The sequence below is a fragment of the Petaurus breviceps genome, unplaced genomic scaffold (assembly GCF_028583685.1).
Source record: "Petaurus breviceps papuanus isolate PSGF00001 unplaced genomic scaffold, PetGlider_PUasm1.0 90418, whole genome shotgun sequence".
In the NCBI taxonomy this organism is placed as follows: Eukaryota; Metazoa; Chordata; class Mammalia; order Diprotodontia; family Petauridae; genus Petaurus; species Petaurus breviceps.
In genome coordinates, this window is record NW_027187246.1 from 2,873,985 (window position 1) to 2,890,156 (window position 16,172).

A 16,172-nucleotide genomic window follows, 5' to 3' on the forward strand; every position below is an offset into this window, starting at 1 on the left:
AAAGTAAGATTGCTGACCCCTTTAACGTTGCTTTCCTTAAGAAAAGCAGATCAAAGAACCAGTGCCAGCAGCCATCCTGGGCATGCTAGGGTGCTTGTTGTTACAGTAAGTCACTTAAACTGCCTGTTTTTTCAACTATAAGAGGGTGATCACAATAGTACCTATTTCCCAGGGTTGTTATGAGAATCAAATAAGCCAATATTTATAAAGTACTTACCACAATCCCTGACCCATAGGTGGTACTTAAATGCTTGTTTCTTTCCTCCCTTATAAGCTCCCCCAAAGAGATAAATGAATCATGTGACACTGGACCATATATCCCTAGGTTACAGAGCTAGCATGTTAGTAACTAAGATTCAGGTAACTTAAAGAAGGGCATTTCATTGAAGTTTCTGGTCTTAGGAATGATGAGTGGAATGCAGGTGAAAACCTAGAAAATTTCATACCCCCAGTATTACCCAGATGGAGGATGTAAGGTTTAAGGAACCATTGTTCTGTGAAGTTTGGATTCAGTCAAAGGCCACCCTAGAGGGCCACATGGGGCCTCGAGGCCACAGGTTCCCCTCCCCTGAGAGTTGTGCCACTAAATCTGTGCATTCTTGGCTAAGCCATTTGTCTCTTGGGGTTTGAAATTCCTCCTCTGCAAAATGTGATTGTACAATATTCAATTGAAATGTCTCTCCCCTTCAAAACACACACACACTGAAATTTTTTTCCTCTTTAAAGAGATAATTAATTTCTTAATTTAAGAGAGAATTAAACAAGTCAAATGCATATTCCTGAAATGTTTCAGTTAACTTTTACTTTAATAATATAAACAATGCTTTCAGAATATACATATATACACACATATGCCTATACACAGTATATGCATATACATATAAACATGCCTACATAAGCACGCATGCATATATATGTACATATACACATATTTTTCTGGCCTCTCTCTAACAACATCTGACTTCCCAGCTGACTACATGGGTCTCTGACTCATCTTTGCTAGTCTGGAAGGGATTTGGCAAGACATATCCTCAGATGACTTTTGACCTTGGCATGGTGTAATGGAAAGAACACCAGACATGGAGTCAGGAGAGCCTGACTTCTAGGCCAGTCTCTGACTCTTATCAGTTGTGTGACCATGGTCAAGTTATTTTAACTCTCTGAAACTCAGTTTCCTCTTTTAAATGGGAGTAATAATCTTTGTAGTAATATCTCATAGAGTCATTCAAATAACTAATGAGATAATATGTATAAAATATTCTGCAAAACTTAGAACATTATAAATGTCAATTGCATGCATACATGTATACATATATGTAAAAGAAGGGGGTTGGCTAGTGAGGGCACATTCATCAGAGCCTGCACAGTGTTAACTCTGCCAGATAATAACCCACATATGGACTTTGGTGACCTTACTTCTGGAAAGATGCTGATGTGTGACAGAGGGACCCAGACTACAATTCAGAGCATGTGCAGTATTCTTTGACTAGTTCTTGTCCACTTAATTGGTTACTCTGTGGTAAAGAAAAGCCTTTTAACTGACTGCTAATTGAGAACCTGAGAGTATCCAAAAGCCTTCACTGGAGAAAGGAGCTTTCTTTCTTGGTGATAATCAAGGGAATCAATGCTATAAGCTTCTGGATGGAGAGAGAGGCCTGTGCATTTTCCTTATCTGGGTCATTATTTAAGTCCAGAGCCTTGAGCCACATATAATTTAAACTTTTCTGAAACCAGAAGACCAGATAGAGAATAGCTTTGTCACTTCAGTTTAGAGATCAGATGTTTTTCTTAGATTGAAAGGGTAAAAACACAGTAATTACTGTATTTTACACAATTTAATGACTGTGGAGTTTTACAAATTAACTCCAGTTCTTGATATAAGTGATACTTTGTTTAAGTCAATTTCACAGAAGCTCAGAATTGGAAGAGACTTCAGAGAATGTCTGGTCAAACCCATACCCCCAAAGGGGTCAGTTTTGCTCCATTTGAAACTCTCTGCAACTTAAAGGTAAACAACTTATTTTTGAACAGTATTTTTAGGAGGGTTTTCCACATAATAGCCTAAATCCACTTTCCCACACATTACTTCATTTTACCTTGTAAAAACCCTGTGAGATAGGTGCTATTATTATCTCCATTTTACCTATGAGAAAACTGTGTAGGCTTAGAAAGGAAAAGTGACTTGCCCAGGGTTCCAGGGCCAATAAGTGTCTGAGGCCGAATTTAAACTCGAGTTTCTCTTATCTATCTGGTGTCTATCCACTGTGATACCTAGAATAAGGAAAATCTGCTGCAACAACATAAATATACCTGTATTTGGAACTAGCCCCTGATTTAGGACCATAAAAGGTGAGTGCAAATCCCAGCTTTACCATTTACTAGTTGGGTGACCTTGTTTAAGTCATTCATTATTGCTGACCCTCAGTTTCTTTATTTGTAAAAATGGGATTGGCTATTTCATGGGGTTGTTACAAGGCAAGTGCTTAAAGTGATATACAAAGGAGAGATTTTTCTTAGTGTGAGGTTGTAATCAAGACAAGCATCTCCTCCTTATGTGCTAGACTGGAGTGTATCAACTGGGGCTCTGAGCATGCAGCTTCGAGCCTTCTGGTGGGCCCTAGCTGACCAGAAGATACAGACCCTGAAGCATTTGCTTAGACAGCGGTAAGCTGAGGTGAAGGTTAGCAGCCTCACAAGAAGTTTTGTGTGTCTGTGTATCAACCTTCTTGGAGAGTATAATTAGTTATAGCTTATTGGTTTATGCTTTAAGTCTTCGTCAGATGTATTTATGAGGATTTTGTGTTTTAAAGCACTTTTGTGGCAGAAGAAATAAGGATCTTAATCTATTTGGTGATAATTTGGGGGAAGACTATTGACTAGAGTCAAATCTAAGCTTTAAGTGCATTTCTCTGGGGCTTCAGGGGTAGAAGAGGGGGTGGGGCAAGAAAAGAAAAAAAAAAGCAGCAGCAGAGGTGTGCAGCAGCCAGAGCAAACCAACTAGAGAGCCCGGTAAGCATAAATTTCTCAGAAGTCTGCAAACACTACAAATCAGGGCTCAATTTCTTATTTTGTTGATGGTCTGGGCTTAAGAAAGAGGTGGAAAAAATGTTAATAATGAAGATTAAATTTAAAAGAAGTGTGTTGTGAGGGCCTCTTAGATCTGGCAGGTGTCTGAGACCACATTGACATACCCTGATGAGTTTCCAGACAGTGACTAGGTGGGAGGTGGAGAGGGCCAGGTGGAGCCAGGAGGGAGGGCAGTCCAGATAAACTAAACTAAGTGCCACTATATTGTTGTTTCATATTCTTACTGTGTTAGGGTAAAGTAAGCTTCAAATGTACAGTGAAAAAAATTACGTGGTAGTTAAACATTTACCAACATATCCCTAGACATATGACAAGAAAAAACGCCTTACTTCTCTCTTTAGAAGCCAGGTGCCCCCTGGATCAAATCCACAAGATCCCAGAGCTGGGGTTCCTTAATGGGAGAGCTAACCTAGACTTTTCTGGGCTAGTGGGTGTTGTTACATCATTATCATATTCCCCCCATGATACATTTTTCCCAGCATTCTATCTCTGGGCAGAAAAATGACTTGGGGAGTAGAATTGAACAACAAAGAATATTCTTTGTGATAAAGAGCTAGAAAAATGTTCTCTTTTATATTGTCAGTGAGGGAAAGCTGAAGACTAACATTCAATTTTCTTCCTTCTCAAGGATTGAGTTGTTTTAGAAAAAAAAAAGGATTTGGGATAACTCTTCTCCTTGAGTATGACCAAAACACTTCCTCCCTACCACTTCCTTAAGACTACTTTTGTTAAAATAGAGGGAAAAAATAAAAGAAGGGATAAAGAGAGGGAAAAGGGAGAGGATTTAGAGCTGAAGATCATCTGGTTCAGCACCCTCATTTTATCATTCTTCAGCTGAGAAATCTGAAGTAAAGAGAAATGAAGGGACACAAAGTTGGGAGGGATAGCTACCATGTTGAATAACTGAGTCAGGATCCAAAAAAGATCTTCATGGCTAGAGCAAAGGTGTCAAACTTGGAGAGGCAAGCCCAAATATGGCTGCAAAACTCCTAAGTACACAGAATCAGATGAAAATATAATTGAAATAGTGTTTAACAAAATATATTAAAATGCAATACAGTATAGATTATGTTAATTTATGGTTTTCTAACTCAGTATGCAACTGCAGGGATCTGTTTCTGTTTGACACTATTGAACTAAAACAGTGGACTGAATAGAAGATGAAGTTCAACGTGGATATAGTCTTAAACTTGGATACCAAAAAAAAAAAAAAATCAAGACCATAAGTATAAGATGGGGAGGATATTAAATAGCTATTTTGCTGAAAAAAGACCTGGGGGTTTTAATAGACAACAGATTCAATACAATTCAGTAGAGGGGCATAGTATTAAAAAAAAAAATGAAGTGATCTTGGACTGCATTGAGAGCCATAGCTTCCAGGAACAGAAAGTCTCATTGTACTCTGCCCTTATCAGATATAACCTAGAGTATTGCATTCAGTTTTGGGCACTAGGGTTAAGAAGGACATTGATAAACCAGAAAGTGTTCCCAAGAAAACCTCCAGGGTGGTGGTTTTTAGTCCCTGCTAGATGGAGTTTGATTGAAAGGCCTTGAATCTGTGCTGTATGAGGACTGACTGTGAAAGGTCTTGGTTGTTTGCTAAATGGGGATTGAGTGAAAGGCCTTGATTCTCTGCCATATGGGGATTTACTGAAAGGCCATGCTATATGGGGATTGATTGAAAGGCTTGAGTCTATGGTATATAAAAATTGATTGGAGAATAATTAACCTGGATTCAAGGAGAACATGATGCCGATCTTCAAGCATCTGAGGGGTAATCATTAGGGGCAGCTAGGTGACATAGTGGAAAGACTGCCACCTGGAGTCAGGAAGACCTAATTTCAAATCTGGACTCAGATACTATCTGTGTGACCCTAGGCCAGTCACTTAACCCTATTTGCCTCAGTTTCTTCATCTGTAAAATGAGCTAGAGAGGGAAATGGCAAACCACTCCAGTATCTTTGCCAGGAAAACTCCAAATGGGTCATGAAGAATTAAACACAACTGAAAAACAACTGGACATAAGGAGCAAGTGGAGTAAGAATTCAGTTTTCTGCTTGGCCCCAGAGGGTAGAACCAAGAGTAATAAGTAGAAGTACATAGGCAAGTTTAGGAAAATCTTCCTGACAAGTAGAACTATCCAAAAGTAAGATGGAGTGTCTTTAGGCAGAGCCTTGGATGATCACCTGTTGGTATATTATAATGGGGGTTGCTTTTGGGTGTGGGCTGGACTAGATGACTTGGAAGTCCCTTACAAGACCAGGTAGCTTGGAACATGCAATCGAGTGATGATTCAAACCCAGGCTCTTTGACAGCAAATCTAGAGCTCTTTTGAGTATGTCCCATTGCTCTCAAATCCTGTCTCCTTCCTGTTGTACCATAATCCTGGAATTTTCTTAACTTCAGTGTCAATGAAAAAGAATTTACTACCTACAGTGTGTTCTGTGTTGTTTAACAAGCACCTCTTATGTGTGAAGTTTTGTGCTGTGTGTTGTAGGTAAAAATAGGCAGTTAGGTGGTATAGTACATCGCTTCTTAAACTGTGGTCATGACTCCATATGGAGACCCCCAAAATTTGTCAACAGTGAAAGGTTTCTGAATGTGCAATGCCCAAAATTAATTCAAAATAAAACTCATAATGAATTCAAGATATTTCTGGCAGTGCTTGCCCATGGTGCAACAGGCAATTTCACTGCAGCCTTGTTTCTGAACCCAAAACATACAGAGTTTGCACTGAGCATGCCCTTAGGCAATGCAAAGCCAATAAACTCAAAACTTGAAAAGGGATTTTGAGTGGAAAAAGTTTAAGAAGCTCTGGTACTATGGTAGATCAATCACTATAAGTGGAATTAGGAAGGCCTGATTTCAAATACTGCCTCAAAAAGTTGGTGAGTAACCCATAATAAGTTATTTAATGTTTTTATGACTCAGTTTTCTCATCTGAAAATAAGAGAGTTGGATTTGATGGTCTCTAAGGTCCCTTTCAGCTCTTTATCTGTGAACCTATGAACACTGAAATGACTGCTGCCCTCAAAGAATTTATATTTTAGCTACCTTTTCCATCATAACTAAAGTATGTCATAAGAGTGCCTGTTAGGGGAAAGTAATTGGAATTAGAGTGAACAGGGATTTAACGGACTCCTTTTCAGGGAAAGGAAGTACAGCTCTTGGGTGCGCACATCAGGGAACACCTTCTATTCCACCCTGAACAAGCATATGTTACATATCCTGGGGATTCCGAAAGTGTGGGATTCCACCATCACTTGCCATGTTTCCAAGCATTTGAGTAAGAAAGCAAGCCTTTCCTATTCTTTCCTTCCCCTTCTTTAAAGGGATTGTTCCACATATTACAGCATATGGATAATGATTATTTTTTTTATAATTATGCAGACTAAGATTTTGAAAATAAAAGAAAAATTGAGATTCTTCTCTTCAAGTCACTAGGGGTGTTATTTCTATCTTTCTATGTCTCTCTGTGTCTATATTTCTGTCTCTCTGTCTCTGTCTCTTGTCTGTCTATCTCTCTGCCTGTCTGTCTGTCTCTGTGTGTGTGTGTGTGTCTCTCTCTGTCCCTCTCTGTCTTTATCAAATTAGATTTTGCATCTAGCAAATATAATTCATGTCAGATGTGAATTAGAGAGATACAAAGATACAAAGAATTGCAGAATTTCAGAATCTCAGTGTTAATCCCTAGCTCAATCATGTTTCCCCTTCCCTCTCCATTCCATTTTGCAAAGAACCTGGTACTTAGTAAGTGCTTAATGAATTGTTTTTTATTCATTTGTTGTTCATCCATCCATCTGAGAACAACCCAGTTCTTATATGAAAGTCTCTTCTGCAACATACTTGAAATTGTCATCAGGTCTTTGCCTGAATGCCTGAGATAAAAAGAACAACTCACTTCTTCCTTAGCTGGCTCATTTCATTTTTAGGTATCTTTAAATATTGGATTTTTCTTTACATTGAGATCAGATTTCATAACTTTCATCTGTTGCTTCTAGTATGGCATTTCTGGGGTCAAATTGAACTTGTCTACATAATAAGCCCTTTAGATAACAGCTAAATTATGATAAAGACAGCTGTCATGTCCTCTCTAGTCTTTTCTTCTCCAGGTTAACCATCAATTTCATAAACTGATGGCATGAGCTTAAAGCCCTTCACCTTCTTGATTGCTTTGTTTTGAATGTTTTCCAGTTTATCAGTGTACTACCTAAAATGTGGCACCCTCTACAAACCGACACAATGCTATAGAAGTGGTCTGACCAATGTGGGCCACGTATCTAGTTCTAGATAATAGAATTTTATTAATGTAGCCTAAGGTTGCCTGAGGTTTTTTGTTACCATATCATAGTACTGACCTAGTAATACCAATAGTCCTGGGTCTTTTTTTGGAGAAATAGCCATATACTCTGTGAAGGAAAAGGATTTAGTAGTGTTTGGTCTTTAGATGTTTCGTACGGTTGGTAGAAAACTTCCTCCAAGCAAAAGAAGTATGTATGGACATTTTACAGTATATAAAGTGGGATTCTTCTCTTTAAGTCACTTGGGGTGATATTTCTCATTTTCTCTCTCTGTCTCTCTGAGAATAAGTATTAAAATGAGATAGCTTATCACATAGGGATTTATGCAACTATTGGCATAGTCATGGCCAGAATCAGAGAATCGCAGAATTGAAAAGGACTTTAGAGATCATGTAATTCAAAATTCATAATATATTTGCATAGTCATCTATAAAGAGCTTTCACAAACTTTAGTCATAGATACTTTAGGAATAGAGGAAAGAGTACTAATTATGGAGTCATAGTTTTATTGTTTTCAAGTCGTGTTTAAAATTCTTCATGACCGTATTTGGGTTTTTCTTGGCAAAGAAACTAGAGTGGTTTATTGTTTCCTTCTCCAGCTTATTTTACAGATGAGGAAACTGAGGCAAACAGGGTTGAGTGACTTGCCTGGGGTCATGCAGCTAGTGTCTGAAGCCGCATTTGAACTTAGGTCTTCCTGACTCCTGGCACTGTGCTATCATCCACTGTGCCATTTAGCTGCCTTATATACTACCTGGCTTCAAATTCTGTATCTCCTTCTGGTTACTTATGATCTTATGCCTTAATATCCTCATTTGTGAAATAAAGAAGTTGGACTTCATGGCCTTTGAGGTCCCTTTTAGTTCTAGATCTAGAATCATTACCTTCCTCCTATATCTTGTATGTACATAGTTCTTTACATCTTGTCTCGCCATTGGAATGTGAGTTCTTTTAGGGCAGGGATAATGTTCTTGCCTTTCTGTGTATCTCCAGAATTTGTCGACTGATTAAACTCTCTTAATACAGCTTAATTGCATTAAGTTGTCACTGGGCTATTGGGACAGGGAGTTTTTCAAGCATTGGCATTCTCCTGGGTACTCAAGGAAGGAGAAAGGCTTCACTGCTTTTCTGTGCTCACTAGGAAGAAGGTCACTTGATTTTGAACTAAATCACCTAGTTTGACCCTTTTATTTTATAGATGGGGAAACAGGCCCAGAGAGGCATCTTTTTAAAATAATCTAGCTAATTAGAGAGGGAGCCAGCCCTTGACCCTAGGTCTTCTAACTGAGTTCTGCATTCTTGCCACTATACAATGCTACTTTGCAAAAGTTTTAAAGGCTTGGTATGGTATATTATATCATTTAGAAAGAAGAAATGGAGACTAAGAAGTTTAACAATTTCCCTCAGCACATACAACTAGTGAGTGTCAGCGCTGGGGCTCAAACCCTGGTGTTTGACACTCAGTCCTATGCTCTTTGCCCCACCTCAGGCTGCCTCTCCATTGCACTCTGTACCTTTCTTTTTCTTTTCTGTGGATGTGTCTTTTCTTTGGTTGCCAGCATATTCAATCTGGTGTCCTGTTTTTTATGATCCTGGGGAAATTGAGAGTTGGCATGGGGTGTGGTGAGGGACATCATGCAAGTGCTAGGAAGAGGCAGTCAATCTATTTGGAAGGTATGGTCATGTCTTGATCTGTGATTGTGCTTACAGGCAATAGAATTTTTGGAAAATCAGGGAAATGAAAATTTCCAAGAGAAAAATCCACGTAGGGCATGTGACTGGGCTGAAATCTCCACGGACAGCAAAGAGCTACACAAGTTCTTAATCAACTGACCTTTGTCAGGGAACATGGAGGAGCAGTAAGGTTGGTCTCTGTCCACTTTCCTGAGTACTCAGGAAAATGCAAATGTTTAAAAAACACTCTTTGACAATGACTGTAGTGACAACAACACACTGCATCTTCTCCATCATTGATAAAATCTGGGGAAAAAGATCAATCAGTCAAAAAGTATTTTTTAAAGCTCCTCCTATGTACCCAGAACTGTACTAGGTCCTAGGGATACAAGTACAAAGAATGAAATAGTCTCTACTTAACAAGTACTTAAATTCTAATAGGGGAGAGAAATGTGTGTGTATGTAAATGTGTGTATCCCATGCATACACACGTGTGTGTATATACATATATATCATATACACGTATATATCACGAATACACACAAACTAAATATAAGGTACTATGAGAGATAGGGTACTAGCACTATTTGGGGGAATGGGGTGTGGTGAGGGTCCTAGGAAGTCCTAGGAAGAGGCAGTCAATCCATTTGGAAGGTATAGTCAAGGGAATCAGGAAAGGAAGTAATTTTTCATGTTTTTTGTTTTCTTTTTTTTTCCTCTGGGACAAATCAACCATTCTCACCCATTTGTTTTCACAAAATTCCCTGGTGGACAGCAGAGGGCTTGTTGACTGCCATCCGGTATGTGAACAATTTAGGTCAAGTGCAAAAACTTGAGGCTGAGACAGACGGACAAACAGACAGCTGGCTTTTGCGAACAGTGCCATTGACACAGCACAGTGACCCTGATCCCTCTGCCAGGTCTCCCTTTCACACAAGGCCATTTGTTTTCCTCTTGGTCCCCATGGTGGTATGGCTTTTTATTGCAGAATTAGCAGGCCAAGGTTACAGCTGTGTTGGCTTTCCAAGAGGAATCAGCAGCCAAATGAGGAAAAGTAATCCTTGGAGTTGCAGCTGTCTCACAGTCAAATGAAGTGAGGAACCAGGGAAGAATAAGCAAGTGAGTGGGTGCAGAGAGGAGAGAAATTGACTGTCTCATGCCCAGAATACTTCCCTACCTTTTGGTTCCTTTCTCAAACCTGGCAGCAAGCACCACCACTTACTGGAGCATTTGTTTCCTAGGGAAAGGACCAAAAAATGTTTTCCCAGTAAATATTTAGAGAGTGTTTTCCTGCTTTCAGAATCACTGATGGTGGATGTTTGTATGTCTCCTGTGGTCAGCTAGACTTCCCCTCAACAGAGTTCTGAACTGAATAGCCCATGTGTGTGAAGGAAGCCCCTGAAGTTGACAGATGCCTGACCTCCTCCCATATTGGTGATGCCAGTAGCTTAGGCCTGGGAATCATTGGGTTCCAAGGAATGATTCAGAAGCCACAGAAGATCCTCTCCAACATACGAGTATGAAAAAGCTGTTGAAGAACCTCCCTGTTGAGGCAGACTAATTTTATGTAATTCAGTTCAACTCAACTAATATTTCTTAGTTCAATTCAACTTAATAAGTATTTAATAAGCACCTGGTGACAACAATGACAACAACATTGTTGTTGTTGTTCAGTCGTGTCTTCTTTGTGACCCTATGGACTATATCATACTTGTACAGTCAATGGGATTTTCTTGGCAGTGATACCAGAATAGTTAGTCATTTACTTCTCCAATGGATTAGGGCAGGGCAAATAGAGGTTAAGTGACTTGCCCAGGGCCATGCAACCAGTAAGTGCCTGAGGCAGGGTTTGAACTCAGCTCTTCCTAACAGCAAGCTTGGGGCTCTATCCACTATGCCACCTAGCTGCCTTAGCATTTCTCAAGTGCCTACTATTTGCCAGGAGCTGTGCCAAGATCTGTGGATACAAAGACAAAAAACAAAGCTGTCTCTGATCTCAAGGAGTTCACATTTTAGTAACTCGAGCATGAACAACTAAATATGAAATATATAAGCCTATGAAAAGAAATTTGGGGGGGGGAGGATCCTAGCTTATGAGTGATCAGGATGGACTTCCTATAGATGGTGGTACTTGAGCAAAACATTGAAAGGAGCTAAGGATTTCATGAGGTAGAGGTGTAAAGGGTGTGCATGGGATATGGTCTATGCAAAAGGTATAGAGACAAGTCAGAAGCTTGGCTGTGGGGAGCAGTAAATAGGCCAATTTGGTTGGAATTTGTTGTGTGTGAAGGACATTGGTATACAATAGTTGGTATACATGAAAATGTAGGTTAGAATCAGATTGTAAAGAGTTCTAAAAGCCAAACAGAGGCTTTTGTTCCCATTTGGACCTTATTAAGATAGAGAATGACTCAGATTGAGAATCTCCAGGGACTTAAAAGGATGGTGGTGTTTCCTTTTTTTCTTTGTTTTTTTTTTCTTTGCAAGCCTGTAAAACATTTCCATATTAGTCATTTTGTACAAGAAGACTCGAATAAAAAAATGAAAGAAAGTAAAAAATAGCATACTTCAGTTTGTATTCAGACAATATCAGTTCTTTCTATGGAAGTGGATAGCATGCTTCATCATTAGTCCTTTGGGATTATCATGGATCATTGTATTGCTGAGAATAGCTAAGTCATTCACAGTTCTTCATTGTGCAATATTGCTGTTACTGTGTACAGTGTTGTCCTGGTTCTGCTCACTTCATTTTGTATCAATTCATTTAAGTCTTTCCAGGTTTTTCTGAAATCCTGATTGTCATTTCTTATAGCACAATAATATTCCATCATAATCATATGCCATACATAGCTTTTTTAGCCACCCCCAATTGATGGATGTCCTCTTGATTTCCAGTTCTTAGCCACCACAAAAAAAGAGCTGATATAAATATTTTTATACAAATAAGTCCTTTCCCCTCCACCCCAGTTCCCCCTTTTTTGATGTCTTTGGGATATAGACTTAGCGGTGGTATTGCTGGATCCAAAGATATGCACCAATTTGTTTCTAAATTGCTCTCTAGAATGGTTGGATCAGTTTGCAACTCTAATGGTGGTATTTCTACAGAAAAAAAGGCATTGTGTTAGGTGCTATATGTAAAGACAACATACAGAGAGCAGTTTTAGGGATTTAGGAGATAATTAAATTTCTGCAAAGTAGAGTACTTGTCCTTATATTTGGTAGGGGGATCTGGTATACACTCAGATAAAAGTGATGACAAGTACATTAGGAAAGGGGGCACAAAATAGTAGTCAGAGGGCCATCTTGGAGTCAGGAGAACCTGGGTTAAAGTTGTGTCTCTGACTGATACTAGCTATGGGACTGTGGGTAAATGCTTTAACCTCCTTTAACCTCAGGCATTGATGAAGGGAGTTTCCATACAGTTCCTGAAAGGATGAAATCATATCTAGATAAAAACAAAACAAGGTAAAATTTCATGACAGAGTTGTTCCCAAAGCTATGCTATTCCCAAATACTAAAGCATTATTTGTGATATTAGGAGAAAAGGTCATTACTCACTGGGAAGCTGGAGCAGAGGAATTTGGGAAGGCATTATGTTAGAGGTGGAACTTGAGTTGGCTCTAAGCAATGGAAAGGAATTTAGTGGCTGTTAGTTGTGAGGGTGGTTGGGGAGGAAGAGAGAGCATTTTAGACATCGTAATAGTTGACATTTATATAGCTCTTTAATGTTTGCAGAACATTTCATATAAAATAACTCATTTTATTCTAACAACAAGGTAGACCTTACAGGAATTATTTCCATTTTACATATGAGAAAACTGAGTCTGACAGAGATGAAGTGAGTTTTGCAGTTAGTAAGTATAAGAAGCAAGATTCAAAGACAAGTCTTTCCTAATGCCATGTCAAGTATCCTTTCTACTACAACACACCTTGTCAAAAGCTTATTGAGTGCTATGAGGGTTACCCGTTTATGGAATGAAACCTTCAACTCCAAAACATAAAAAAAGATCACCCAAAAGCTCTACCTTAGATTTTCCATTTTGAGTAGATTTATTGCTAGCTTAGATGCTCAGGCTTTGCATAAAGTCTAAAGATCACCAAGAATTATTGTAATTATGGTGTGCATTCTCATGAAATTTTTAAAAGTTTTGTCTCATTATGTGCCTGGGTGTTCAGGAAGGGGGAAAGCATTTTTATCCAGACTTATTACTGGGAAAATAATAATCATTCACTTTCAGATAGTCAGTCATTTTCAGTCACAACATACTAGTTATGATACAATTTGGGGTTTTCTTGACAGATATTAGAGTGGTTTGTCATTTCCTTCTCCATTTCATTGTATTGATGAGGAAATAGAAGTAAACAAAGTTAAGTGACTTACCCAGGGTAACACAGCTAGTGAGTGTCTGAGGCCAAATTTAAACCCAGTATGATGAGTCTTTCAGGCTGGCACTCTATCTACTGTGCCACCTAACTTCCAGATAGTAGTCTATATGTTATTTATAAACATGTTGTGAATTGTATCAATGGAGATCCACTCCAACAGGTCCTTTAGGTATATAGCACTTTATAGTATTCAAAAAGTTTTACTCCTAAAAATCCTGCAAATGCAGGTATGAGGATCATTCATATAGAACTAGAAGGAACTTAAAGGTAATATAGTCAAATCCTCTTATTTTAGAAAGAAAAAACTGAGACACAGAGAGGCAGGTGAACTGATTGGCCTATAATCATACAACTCATGGAAATGAGATTTTAACCCAGTTATTCTTATTCCAGATCAGAGTCTTTGAAAGTTGCCAGTACTCCTAGAACTAAATTGCATTTTGAAAGACTGAAGGTTTAAGCTAAAAGGATGAAGTTCCAATAGTAAGATCTAATAGTAGGATTTCAAGCATTAGACAGTGGCTGGGGAAGAGGATTTCTTTGAGAATCTTTGTACACAACTTTCTTAATCTACCCTTTTACCTGGACTGTTATTCTCTTAGCTATAATCACTTTTAATTCTAGGGTTTGGGGCAGAACCCTTGTAAAGGGGGGCAAATTACAGCTCAGATAAGTGACTGCTAAAGTAGCTGTAAGGGTTGATAATTTGTGTGATGTAACTATAATGGTTTTGTGTAGAGAGCGAGCCTTGGAGACAGGGAGATCTGGGTTCAGATTCAGTCTCTGATATATGCTATGTAAATCTGGTCAAATCACTTAACCTGTCTATTTATAAAACAGCCCTCTAATGCTATAATTTTCAGAGAAATTGCCACCTCCTCACCCTGCACTGCCAAATCTGAATTAGAAAGTTTCATAGCCAGAGCTCTCAAAACTGGTATCACAGGTCTGGTAAAACACACCCATACTCAATGCCACCCCCAACATCAACAACAACAATAACACAGCAACAACAAACTGTGTCAACAGTTCTATATTAGAGGCTCCAGGCAAAGATAGAAATAGGTCTATGAAATAAAAAATAGGCCAGGCACTATGTTATACATCTGTAATCCTAGCTCCTGGGGAAGGCGAGGCTGTTAGATCTCAAGTTTAGGAATTCTGAGCTGCAGTGGGATAAACTGATTGGCTATTTGTACTAAGTTCAGTATCAGTATGGTGGTGGTGGTGATGGTAATGGTGGTGAGAGCAGAGAGGATAAATGCCAAGTTGCCAAAGGAGAAGTAAACTAGCCCAGATTGGAAGTAGAGCAGATCAAAGCTCTTTTGCCAAATGGTAGTGGGGCAGCATGGTAGGATCATGACTAGCTCCTGAACTTCCTCCAGCTTGAATAAGAGACACCTAGTCTTTAAAGAAAGTAAAATAAGAAAGCAAGAAAAGTAAGTAAACAAACAAACAATGAGGAAAGAGAGAAAGCAAGGGAGGAAGAGAGGGAAGAAGATAAGAAAGGAAGGAATAGAGGAAGAAATGGAATTAGGAAGGAATAAAGAAAGGACAGAAGAGAGAGAGGGAGGAAGGAAAAATGGAAGGAAGGAATAACATTATTTTGCACGAACCTAGGACTCTACAAAGCTTGTGTGAAAGCACAGACCAGGGTTTTGAAGGCAGTCATATTTTGTCCTTAATGGGACCAGGTATCTGGGGACATGTACCTGTGCAAGTATAGTTGGATAAAATAAAACCAAGAGTATCTAAGTCTAATTGTTTCTCTCATTCTGAGGAAACCACATTTTCATTATGATACAGGCCTCAGAGTGAGGACAATGTAATCACCCAGCCTCTCTGGCAAAAGTTACTTATTTTAGTAGTTATTTAGGCAGCAAGTATTCATTAAGCATTTACTATATGCTAAATTTTATTCTAAGGGATGAGATTCAAAGAAAGGCAGATACAAGATCCTTGCCCTCAAGGAGCTCATATTCTAACGAAGGAGACCACAGGCAAACAACTATGGACAGACAAGACACAGACAGTGTAAATCTCAGAAAGAAGGCATTAGCGGTAGGAGATACCAGGAAAGGCTTCTTGCAGAAAGTAGGATTTGAGAGTTTTGAAGGAGGGCAGGGAAGCCAGAAGGCAGGATGAGGAGGGAGAGCATTTCAGTCATGAGGGATAGCCAGTGGAAAGGCACTGCCTGGAGATAGAATGCCCAGTTTGGGGAATAGCAAAGAGTTCAAGTATGTTTGGATCATAGAATACCTATGGGTGAGGAGTAAGGTGTGAGAAACCTGGAAAGGCAGGAGGGGGCCAGGTTGTGAAGGGCTTTACATGCCAGATCTGTTTGCTCCAGTTATAATAGCCTCTCACCATATTTCCAGATGCTTTAAAGGTTTGCAAGGCACTGCTGGTACACTCTAAGTGCTGGACCAGAGACGGGAAAACTCATCTTCCTGAGTTCAGATGTGACCTCAGATACTCAATAATTGTGTGACCCATCTGCCTCACATTCCTAATCTGTAAAATAAGCTGAAGAAGGAAATGGCAAACCACTACAGTATCTTTGCCAAGAAAACCCTAAAGAGGTCACAAACAGTTGGACAACAACAAAGGTACTTTGCATCTTTTGTCATTTTGATTACTGCTGTAACCCTGTATGATATGGATTATAGATACTATTATTTCCTCTCCCTCTAACTCCCTAACACTCAAAGATGTTAGGTACTG